This window comes from Schistocerca americana, chromosome 7 (assembly GCF_021461395.2).
Source record: "Schistocerca americana isolate TAMUIC-IGC-003095 chromosome 7, iqSchAmer2.1, whole genome shotgun sequence".
NCBI classification, from domain to species: domain Eukaryota; kingdom Metazoa; phylum Arthropoda; class Insecta; order Orthoptera; family Acrididae; genus Schistocerca; species Schistocerca americana.
In genome coordinates this window covers 408,276,637-408,288,575 of record NC_060125.1, presented here as the reverse complement: position 1 = coordinate 408,288,575, position 11,939 = coordinate 408,276,637, and the positions used below count along the sequence as shown (strand labels likewise).

At 45.6% G+C, this 11,939-nt stretch overlaps 1 pseudogene; it reads right to left on the bottom strand.

The window, feature by feature from the left end:
• Positions 1 to 6,011: 6,011 nt before the first annotated feature.
• LOC124623282 lies at positions 6,012 to 6,129 on the bottom strand (annotated as a pseudogene).
• Positions 6,130 to 11,939: the final 5,810 nt, after the last annotated feature.

Below are 11,939 nucleotides of genomic sequence, written 5' to 3'. Positions count from 1 at the left end.
CTTCCTGTCGCCTCTCTTATTAATGCATTTTGTTTAGACATCAATAATTTCTCGTACGATGCAGTACTTATACGGAAATAGTTTATGAAATCTTTAGGATCCATGTTTCTGATTTCAGTCAATAAATTAACATGTGACGGGTTGCTCTTTTTTGACATTATCGGGTCCAATTCGTATTTTTCGTGGCTTTTTGTTATTTTGTACCAGCTGTAGCTAATGTAATTGCGGCGCTCGATTTCTTGTGGGAATTCTACAGCATAGCCTTGTGAAATCGTGTTGCTATCTGTCAATACAGAACACACTGTTAGCGGTGTGAGGGTCGCTACGTTATTTTGAAGGGTTACTGAACTAGTATTATTGATAAATATTGAACCCCTTTAGGGCTGAAATTGTACAGATGGTAGATAATTCTAAACTGTTTTGAGATAAGGATCCAGTAGTTGGAAATGAACAACACAGGTAGTACGAGATCTTGAACGAGCGGAGCTCGCGAGGTGTGCCTCTGCAAACTGAAGACGTTTCATAATAAAACAACAGTATTCCACACTGACGTTGATGACGGTAAGTTTAAAAAAATCGTGTGTGACGTATCCACGTTGGAGTTGTGGACTGTTTACAAATGATGACAGGTCATCGAATATGGAACATTACCCGTTACAGAATCTTTCAGACGTATCTTGAATGTATATTAAGCAAGTCTTAATGCTCGGGAAACCGATCGAATGTGTAGAGAAAAGTTCCAAAACAGGAGCCATCCAGATGGAAGAAATTTATTGCCGTGGATAGAAAATTACGAAAGTCCAGTCACGTTCAAGTTATACAGGGCTTTAGTTAAGATGTATTAAAACATCTAAAGCACACACACACACGCACACACACACACACGGAGAGAGAGAGGGAGGGGGGAGGGGATATGAGAAATCGATGCTGTTGCAACTACCAAACAATGAGCTCAGGAACTTTATTAAAATCACAATAATGTTTACCATCTACACGGTAGATTACGAAAGGGGATAAATTAGAATTCGAAACATGTTGGATTCACTTAGGGGCCAGGGCTCTCACGGAGAGCAAACGAGAGAGTGTCGAGGAGAGAGGGATTGTTCTCGGAACGCAGGTATTATCTGATTTTTTGGTTGCAACGCGTATGACTCCATTCGGTCGGTGCCTCGTCGTTTGGCACTCTTAATACGGGACGCAGCCGCGTCTAACTAGCATCGAGTTGCATTTCTTCTTGTAGAGAAAATGGGAAAGAGGGGCTCGACTCTTGAGCCTAGTGTACAAAACGACGGAGGGTATTCACGACGCAGAAGCAGCTCTACGTTTCCTTGCGAATCTGCTCAGTTGTCACCATAAAAAGTTCTCCCTAAGGAAGTTAATCGACCGACAGATGCGGCGCGTTGGATCTTAACAAGAAATTCGTTCGACCCGGAATATTTTAATAAACATGATATAGTTAGCTGACTTGTTGTATTGCCCCATTCGCACGTAGAGTTCGTGCTTCGACAAGCGAGTGCTAATCGGTCTCCCAGTATTATAGACTACTGGCCATTAAAATTGCTATACCAAGAAGAAATGTAGATGATAAACGGGTATTCGTTGGACAAATATACTAGAACTGACGTGTGATTACATTTCACGCAATTTGGGAGCATAGATCCTGAGAAATTAGTACCCAGAACAACCACCTTTGGCCGTAATAACGGCCTTGATACGTCTGGGCATTGAGTCAAACAGAGCTTGGATGGCGTGTACAGGTACAGCTGCCCATGCAGCTTCAACACGATACCACAGTTCATCCAGAGTAGTGACTGGCGTATTGTGACGAGCCAGTTGCTCGGCCACCATTGACGTTTTAAATTGGTGAGAGATCTGGAGAATGTGCTGGCCAGGGCAGCAGTCGCACATTTTCTGTATTCAGAAAGGCCCGTACAGGACCTGCAACATGCGGTCATGCATTATCCTGCTGAAATGTAGGGTTTTGCAGGGATCGAATGAAGGGTAGAGCCAGGGGTCGTAACACATCTGAAGTGTAACGTCCACTGTTCAAAGTGCCGTCAGTGCGAACAAGAGGTGACAGAGACGTGTAACCAGTGGCACCCCATACCATCATGCTCGGTGATACACCAGTATGGCGATGACGAATACACGCTTCCAATGTGCGTTCACCGCGATGTCGCCAAACACGGATGCGACCATCATGATGCTGTAAACAGAACCTGGATTCATCTGAAAAAAAGAAGTTTTGCCATTCGTGCACCGAGGTCCGTCGTTGAATACACCATCACAGGCCCTCCTGTCTTGCAAACGTCCCCATCTGTTGACTCAGGAATCGAGACGTGGCTGCACGATCCGTTACAGCCATGCGGATAAGATGCCTGTCATCTCGCCTGCTAGCGATACGAGGCCATTGGGATCCAGCAAGGCGTTCCGTATTACCCTCCTGAACCCACCGATTCCATATTCTGCTAACAGTCATTGGATCTCGACCAACGCGAGCAGCAATGTCACGATACGATAAACGGCAATCGCGATAGGCTACAATCCGACCTGTATCAAAGTCAGAAACGTGATGGTACGCATTTCTGCTCCTTACACGAGGCATCACAACAACGTTTCACCAGGCAACGCCGGTCAACTGCTGTTTATGTATGAGAAATCGGTTGGAAACTTTCCTCATGTCAGCACGTTGTAGATGTCGCCACCGGCGCCAACCTTGTGTGAATGCTCTGAGAAGCTAATCATTTGTATATCACAGCATCTTCTTCCTACCGGTTAAATTTCGCGTCTGTAGCACGTCATCTTCGTGGTGTAGCAATTTTAATGGCCAGTAGTGTAATACTTTCTGAATCAGTGCCGTTTGGCGTGCATGAGACCATTCTGTTCCGAAGAACTCCTATCCACGGTCACGATAACGGAGGGCGCCGCGAGATAATTGGTCAGCGGTAGTGCTCCTGCGTAATTAAACGCTTCCTGCTCTGTTATGCAGTGCTTCCCACACTGGGGAGATGATCTCGCGCGCGGTAGATAGGACCCCGATGGTATCGCCCACGGTGCGCGGTCGAGGTAAGCGACTCCCCGGCGGGCCGCGGGCAGACCGCGAGCGCCGGCCGGCTCGGAAGTGGGTTAGCCACACAGAGCAGCGCAGCGCACGGCACGGCCCCAAGTGTGGCGGGCCGACCCGAATCCAGACGCGGCCCTAACGGGACCCGGGCTGCACTCGTTCCCATTAACAGTGCACAGATCGCCGACATGGCTTGGCCGTTTCACGTCCGGCTCCCGGCAACAGCACGGCGCGGCGCATGCACGGCAGCAGCGGTGGCAACGAGAAAAGTCAACGCTACCTACGTGGGCTTCCAGAAAGTAATGCACCGTATTTTTTTCTTCAATAATTCTTTATTGAACATAATAAGAAATACACACACGAAATAACGGTGTTTTATCTACATACCCTATTTTTCCATGTAATCTGCATCCATCCCTATGACCTTCGTCCAGCGCAAAACAAGGGCGCGTATGCCCTGTCGGTAACAATCCTTGTCCTGGTAGCGGAGCCAGTGCTTTATTGTGTGAATCACCTCCTCATCTTCCTCAAAATGTCTTCCACGAATGGAGTCCGTTAATGGCCCAGACAAGTGGAAGTCCGAGGGGGTAGGTCAGGGCTGTAGGGTGGATGGGGTTACAATGTGTTCAGCAGTCCTCAGACTTGTCTGGGGCCGAGCGTTATCGTGTTGCAGGAAAATATCTCCTGGGTGGCTGTGACGCTGAAGTCGCCGGAAGCGCGTCATGAGTATTGTTAATGTGTTGACATATGCTTCTGAATTAATGGTACCGCCTCTTAGCGCATCAATGAGAATCATTCCTTCACAGTCCCAGAACACGATGATCATGACCTTACCGGTGGAAGCAATTACTTTGAATGTTTTCTTCTGTGGGGAGTGGGAATGGTGCCATTCCATTGACTGTCGTTTTGTTTCGGGCTTCAAACGGTGAACCCAGGTTTCATCACCTATCACAATTCAGAACAAGAAGACCTCCCCCTCAGCTTCAAAACGTTGCAACAAATCAAGACAAATGTTTTTTCTCTCCGATTGGTGGTCCACCGTTAGACACCGCGGGATCCACTTTGCACACACTTTTCAATATCCAAAAGTACGGATAATTGCATCCACACTTCCTTTACTGATTGGGGGATGCAGCGCCAACTGCCGAGTCGTAATGCGTCTGTCCTCGCGAATGACATCAGCTCACTGCAACATGTCAGGTGCGACAGCCATGGATGGTCTCCCCGACCGCTGCAAATCATGGAGCCCCGCCGAACCGCCTTCTGATGGCCTCACCCTCCGTACCCAGCGACTACCCGTACTTCCGTCGACAGCAGATGCTCCATAGACTTCGCACAAGCGAAAAGTGCGGTCCATTACTCTCTGGGCAACCTTCTTAGAATCGATACCACACTCCTTTTTAAAGGAAAGAGGTTTATTTTTCTACCTTATCTGGACTTTTTTTGCTACATCTAGGAGTGAACTGGTGCAGTGGTAACACACTGGACTAGTATTTGGGAGGAGGCTGTTCAAATCGCCGTCTGCCGATCCAGATGTAGATTTCCTGTTGCTTCCCTAAATCGTTTAAGACTAATGCTGGGGTGATTCCTTTGAAAGGGCGTGACAGATTTATTTTATCCACCCCTTTTCAATCCATATTGGGATGCTAAACCATGACCTTCCTTCCTTCTTTGTTGCATCTACCTGTATTTCAACATTTACCACGGGGAAATTACTATGCGATATGCATCGGATGAAACTTCGAGTAGCATTCACTATCACCCACCACTCCCACACCTTCCCTTCCTTTCCAGTTCGTGAAGGGTACACGAGCAGAACAACTGTTCATTCATGAGCTCAAGTTTCTTTGTTTTAGAGAGAGAGTGATGTAGATAACAGACAGGCAGGGCCAAATACACTGAAGCGCCAAAGACAGATATATTCAAGTACAGAGATATGTAAAGAGGCGGAACGTGTTGTTAGATCGATTACTGCTCCTACAATGATAGGTTATCAAGATTTAAGTGAGTTTGAAAGTGGTGTTACAGTCGGCGCACGAGTGATGGGACACAGGTGGGGATTTTACGAGTGCATCGTGAATATCAGGAATCCGGTAAAACATCAAACCTCCGACATCGCCGAGGGTGGAAATAGATCCTGAAAGAACGTTACCAGCGACGACTGAAGAGAATCGTCCAACGTGACAGATGTGCAACCCTTCCGCAAATTGCTGCAGATTTCAATGCTGGGCCATCAACAAGTGTCAGCGTGTGAACCATTCAACGAAACATCATCTATATGGGCTTGATGACTGCACGGTACAAAGCTTTACGCCTCGCCTGGGGCCGTCAACACCGACATTGAGCTGTTGCTGTCTGGAAACATGTTCTCTGGTCGGATGAGTCTCGCTTCAAATTGTATCGAGCGAATGGACGTGTATAGGTATGGAGAAACCCTACTGAACCGATGGACTCTGCATGTGATAATGGGACTGTTCAAGCTGGTGGAGGCTCTGTAATAGTGTGAGGCATGTGCAGTTGGAGTGATATGCAACTCCCGATATATCTAGATACGACTCTCACAGGTGAGAAGTACGTAAGCATCCTGTCTGATCACCTGCATCCATTCGTGTCCATAGTGCATTCCGACTGACTTGAGCAACTCCAACAGGAGAGTGAGATACCCTACACGTCCAGAATTGCTACAGAGTGGCTCCAGGAACACTCCTCTGAGTTTAAACACTTCCTCTGGCCACCAAATTTCCCAGCACTTCGTCTTCAGGCCACGAGTGGCCTACCGGCAGCATCCGACCGCCATGTCATCCTCAGTGGAGGATGCAGATAGGAAGGGCGTGGGGTCAGCACACCGCTCTCCCGGATGTTATGATGGTATTCTTTACCGAAGCCGCTACTATTCGGTCGAGTAGCTCCTCAATAGGCATCACGAGGCTGAGTGCACCCCGAAAAATGGCAACAGCGCATGGCCACCTGGATGGTCACCCATCCGAGTGCCGACCACGCCCGACAGCGCTTAACTTCGGTGATCTCACGGGAACCGGTGTATCCACTGCGGGAAGGCCGTTGCCTGAAATTTCCCAGGTATGAACATTATTGAGCATATCTGGGATGCCTTTCAACGTGCTATTCAGAAAAGATCTGCACCCCATCGTACTCTTATGGATTTATGGACTGTCATGCAGGATTCCTGGAATCAAGTCCCTCCAGCACTAGTTGAGACATTGATCGAGTCCATGCCACGTCGTACTGAAACACTTCTGCGTGCAGGTGTACTAGTTTCTTTGGCTGTTCGGTGTAGGATAAAACAGCCGGATTCGAACATGGTGAATGGGCCCGCTTCACCATTTTTTCTGACGGGCAACAATGCTGGATAAATAATTTCCGAGCTTTTCCGTTCTAACGGTTTTGTTATAGGTTCACCAGAAGATGTGGCATTTAGTGCCACGGAACCGGTAGTGATCCAATAATTAAGGACTAAATGCAGCTAAAGAGGTTTATTAATACCCAGATGACTACTCATAGTTGTGGTTGCCCAAACTACAAGGTTGTCTATGCTACAAGGTTGTCTATCCTGCGGAGAGCTCATGCACGTCTGTAACAGAGAAAGTATTCTAGTGCGAAGCATAAATTGTGAGTAAGATCTTATGGGTGAGACATTCTCATTTGAAATGAAGGGACAAAATGACTCATGTCAAATCTGATGTACCGACCAGCGGTATTACATCAAAATTGAAAGTTTGCGGAGGAAAACAGATACGGATATTCACAACGCTGTGTTTGACTTTTTCGGGATAGTATAGTGGATCGAGGCACAGAGTCACGGTGGGCTTCCCGTTACCGCAAAGGCCAGAGAAGTACTGAGGACGACAGAAGGAGTGAGCGATTGGTAACTGCAACAGGCTACACCTCTGCTGTCATTATTGAGTACATTTTGCAGAAGATCAAAGGAGATCATTCGAAGGAATTGTAAATGAAGCAAACATGCCTATCTCTTCGGTGGTGGGTTTCATAATCGAGAAACCGCAGAAAAGGTAAGTCGCTGCAAAATCGGTTCTTCATCATCTGAGTGGAGAGCAAAAGCCAATCACAAGAGAACTGGCTAAATATTGTTGCAATGGTACGAGACAAAAATTTGTTTTTGAAAAGCGCTGTTTTCGTAGATGAAACATGGATTCGAGATTTTGAGCTAGACTGAAATCTCAGTCCTCCAGTGGAAACATCCTTACTCTTGTAACGGTACACGAAATGTATGCCCTGTTACTTTGGAATTTATCGTCACCAATAATGCAGTAACAACGTCGTCTGAGTGAGTTAATATTTTATCACGATTCAAACTGTGTCCCTTCTTCCTAATATGGATTGTCGCTAAACGCTCATACTAGCAACCTGCAAAACCTGCAACGCATCTCGAGCGGTATTTTATTCAGTGAGTCTAGTCCTAAGGTTTCAAAGACTGTTACTACATGACAAATATATTGTGATGATAAATAATTGTGATCTTTCTGTTATATCTGACTAGATTATTGACAGAGCAACACTTGATGTAATGATAGTTCTGCTTGACCATCTTACGCAGTCAGCATAACCCACATAACTGTGTGATAGCTACGTATATATTTCATTCTAAGAAGACAGAAAATTAATGTTTGTCAACCAGATCACTCAGTGAATATCACTCGCATTTTAATGTTGTACTGCTGAACATTGCATCTTTGTAACTTCGACTATGTGATTCTCTAGGCACAGAATATACAGCGTGCTGTTGTGGCCGAGTGGTTCTAGGCGCTTCACTTTGGAACCGCTCGACCGCTGCGGTCCCAGGTTCGAATCCTGCCATGGGTATGGATGTGTGTGATGTCCTTACGTTAGTTAGGATTAAGTAGTTTTAAGTATAGGGGACTGATGACCTCAGATGTTAAGTCCCATAGTGCTCAGAGGCATTTGAACCATTTGAACAGAATATACACAGGGTGTTAGGGCTATAAGTGCGGATGTTGTGATCAGTGGCACCTTAATATGTTTCAACTTCTTTGCATTAGTCGTTTTTTCTCCGCGTCTAGCAGTCTTCCCGCAAACACGTCACACGATGTCTTCTGCACGGTCGTAACAGCACCACTAACTGTAAGTGCACTACGCCTGCAGCGTAGGCTAACCGCTTTGCGTCCACGCATCCACACTTCATCAAATGGCTCTGAGCACTATGGGACTTAACATCTGCGGTCATCAGTCCGCTAGAGCTTAGAACTACTTAAACCTAACTAACCTAAAGACATCACACACATCCATGCCCGAGGCAGGATTCGAACCTGCGACCGTAGTGGTCGCGCGGTTCCAGATTGAAGCGCCTAGAACCGCTCGGCCACAGCGGCCGGCCACACTTCCTCACCTGACCTGCTGCCCATTGGAATATACACATAAATGGCTTGCTGTTGCCACATGTACTTCGAGGAACCAAACTATTTCTTAGCTATAATTATTAGCCTGCAAATTAAGTTAATTCCGAAACTTCCTGACAGATTAAAACTGTGTGGCGGACCGAGACTCGAAATCGGGACCTTTGCCTTTCGCGGGCAAGTGTTCTACCAACAGAGCTCCTCTAGCACGACCCGTCATCACAGCTTCAATTTTGCCAATACCTCGTCTCCTACCAACCAAATTTCACAGAAGCTCTTCTGCGACCTTGCAGAACTAGCATTCCTGGAAGAAAGGCTTCTGTGAAGGTAGGAGATGAGGTACTGGCAGAATTGCAGCTGTGATGACGGGTCGTGAGTCGTGTTAGGGGAGCTCTGTTGGTAGAGCACTTGCACGCGAAAGGCAAAGATCCCGAGGTTGAGTCTCGGTCCGGTACACAGTTTGAATCTGCCAGGAAGTTTCATATCAGCGCACACTCAGCTCCAGAGTGAAAATCTAATTCTAAGTTAATTATGTTGTAAGGTTTTCCAGTACACTGACCTGAGTCACCAGTAAAAATATCTGCACTTATAAGCCTAACACCCTGTACAGCTTTATGTGCTTTGAGATGACTTGTCAACACAACTACCTTCTTCTTAAAAAAATTTACTACTCACCGTTTACTAACACTCCTCAGTCCTTGTACTGAGCGCATAGGTAACTACAGTAGAACATGTATTATCTTAATATGTATACTAGGTCGTGCCTCTGTTTTATGAACTGAGAACTAATATTTACATTCCTGACTCTGAATATAATTCGAGCACATGGAAATTTTGCGTTAAGATCCTTAAAAAGTATCTTCCTTAACGTAACGTACTTAGTACAGGAGGGATAACTCAGTTCTAATGTTTATTTTACTTTAGTTTTCGAGTCCAGGATATAAAATAATTACGTAAACTAATAAGTATTGATTCACATAACAAATTTGGAAAATTAAATATGTTCAGTAGTATTTATGACACAGATTCAATAATATATATGAACAAGCAGTAGATAAACAAGCAGCAAGATGATTATGTCTTTTGACGGCCCAGTATTCGGCGGTTATCATAGCAGTTTCGCTGGCTGCAGCAAGATCGCAGATAGTGCATGCAGCCGGTAGGTTCCTGCGGACTAGCAGATATTGTTCGTCCTGTACGTCACCACACTGACGAGTTTCCTCCTCATTACTGAAGCCTCACTTCCTGAGCTTGGCTTTGCACCTTCACACCCCAACTCGCAGTCTGTTCAAAGTCTGCCGGGTCACGTATGACAGGTGTGAACATTCGGCTATTTCCTCCTTGACCGTTATGTGATTGTCTTCAGCTAGGGAGTCTCGCCAAAGCTCCTCTCTGCGAGTTCTGGGAGATCAACGAATTGCCATAACTCGCAGGGAGTTCTAATGTTGCCGACTAACTTGTTCATTCCAGCTCCTTCAAAACTGGATAGGTTTACTTTCTCTTTTGTTCCTAAACGATTTCAACAAGCAGACAAATTACTGTTTACGTTTCTTTTGTTATCTTATTAAAGTTAATTGTGCAAATAATATTTCTGTCGATAGTTTTGAGTTAACAGGTACCTAGTATCTGGAGTACATCTGTTTATCGTAATTATAATTGTTCTTGTGCCATCTTGAGTTCATCTATTTATCGTAATTATAATTGTTCTTGTAGCATCCTACTACTATCGTTTCGCTAAATTAATTAGAACTGTTCTTAGGCAAAACCAATTACTCAGCAGTAGAGTTCAAAACTTTTTCTGCAACACTGTCTTTCCTGTTGTTCTGAATTTATTCTCACAGTTAAAATTGGTAATATTCATTTCTTATTGAGCGCAATTAAGACCTCATATGCCTTTCATCACCAATCGTTTTATAGTATCTTTCCACTGCTTGCATAGATATTCAAAACTGATAGTGAGATACAATATTTTACGGCCGAACAAGACTAAGTCGGGAATACTGGAATTCATGTTTGACATCACATGTTCTTTATTTCTTAAAGTGTCAGTCCCATCAGTCCCTCACGTGCGCGTGTGTCCGCGTGTCCCAAAAGAACTGCCCAAGCTCTATATAACCACGAAAAGCCGCCACCGTCACTTTCACTCTACATTTACCACTAGTAGGCATATATCTCAGCCTCTTCAGGCGTTTCATCCTGACTAACTCTTTATCTCGTGAATTGTTCAAAGCTTTGGACACTCACCACAGACTATTCCTTTAATCGATTAACAGCACGGTTTGTGGGTGGTCTTACACTGAAGAGACAGAAGCCATGGAACACCCCCTAATATAATCCCATAGTGCCCGGAGTAGTGCAGCAGTTCGACGGGGCACGGCCTAAACAAGTCGCTGGAAGTAGTCCCCTGCAGAAATACTGAGGCACGTTGCCTCTGTCTTTTTCTTTTTTTTTTTTCTTTAGTCACAGTGTTCTGAGACTGGTTTGACGCTGCCCGCCATGAATACCTCTCCTGTGGCAACCTTTTCATCTCAGAGCTGTGGCAACCTTTTCATCTCAGAGTAGCGCTTCCGACCTATATCCTTAATTGTTTGCTGGATGTGTTTTACCCTCTACAGCTCCCTCTAGTGCAACTGGTCTCTTAACAGGTGTCCTATCAGCCTGTCCCTTCCTATTGTCAGTTTTTTCCATATATTCCTTTCCTCGCTGATTCTGCGGAGAACCTCCTTATCTTATCGGTCCACCTATTTTCAACATTCTTCTATAGCAACACACCTCAAATCTCTCAATTCTTTTTTCTTCCGGTTTTCCCACGCTCCTTGTTTTACTACCATACAATGCTGTGCTCCAGGCGTACATCCTCAGAAACTTCTTCCTCATATTAAGACTTACCTCAGATGCTACTAGACTTCTCTTGCCCAGGAATGCTCTTTTTGCTTCTGTAGCAGTTATAACCGTCCATAATTACGAAAATGTTGCCGGCGCAGGGTTTTGTGCACGAACTGACCTGTCGATTACGTCCCGTAAACTTTCAAAGGGATTCATCTCGGGCGACCTGGGTGGCCAAATTATTCGCTCGAATTGTCCAGAATGTTCTTCAGACCAATCGAGAACAGTTTTGGCCCGGTGACAAGGCGCATTGTCGTCCATAAAAATTCCGTCGTTGTTTGGGAACATGAAGCCCATGAATGGCTGCAAATAGTCAGCAAGTAGCCGAAAATAATCATTTCCAGCCAATTTTCGGTTCAGTTGGCCCAAAGGACCCAGTCTGTTCCGTGTAAACGCAGCCCACACCATTGTGGAGCCACCGCTAGCTTACACACTGCATAGTACACAGCCTGTGTCCATGGTTTCGCGGAATCTGCGCAACACTCAGATCTTACCATCAGCTCTTACGAGCTGAAATTGGGACTCATCTGACAGGGCTACGGTTCTCTAGTCGTCTAGATTCCAACTGATATGGTCGCGAGCCCAGAAGAGGCGCTACA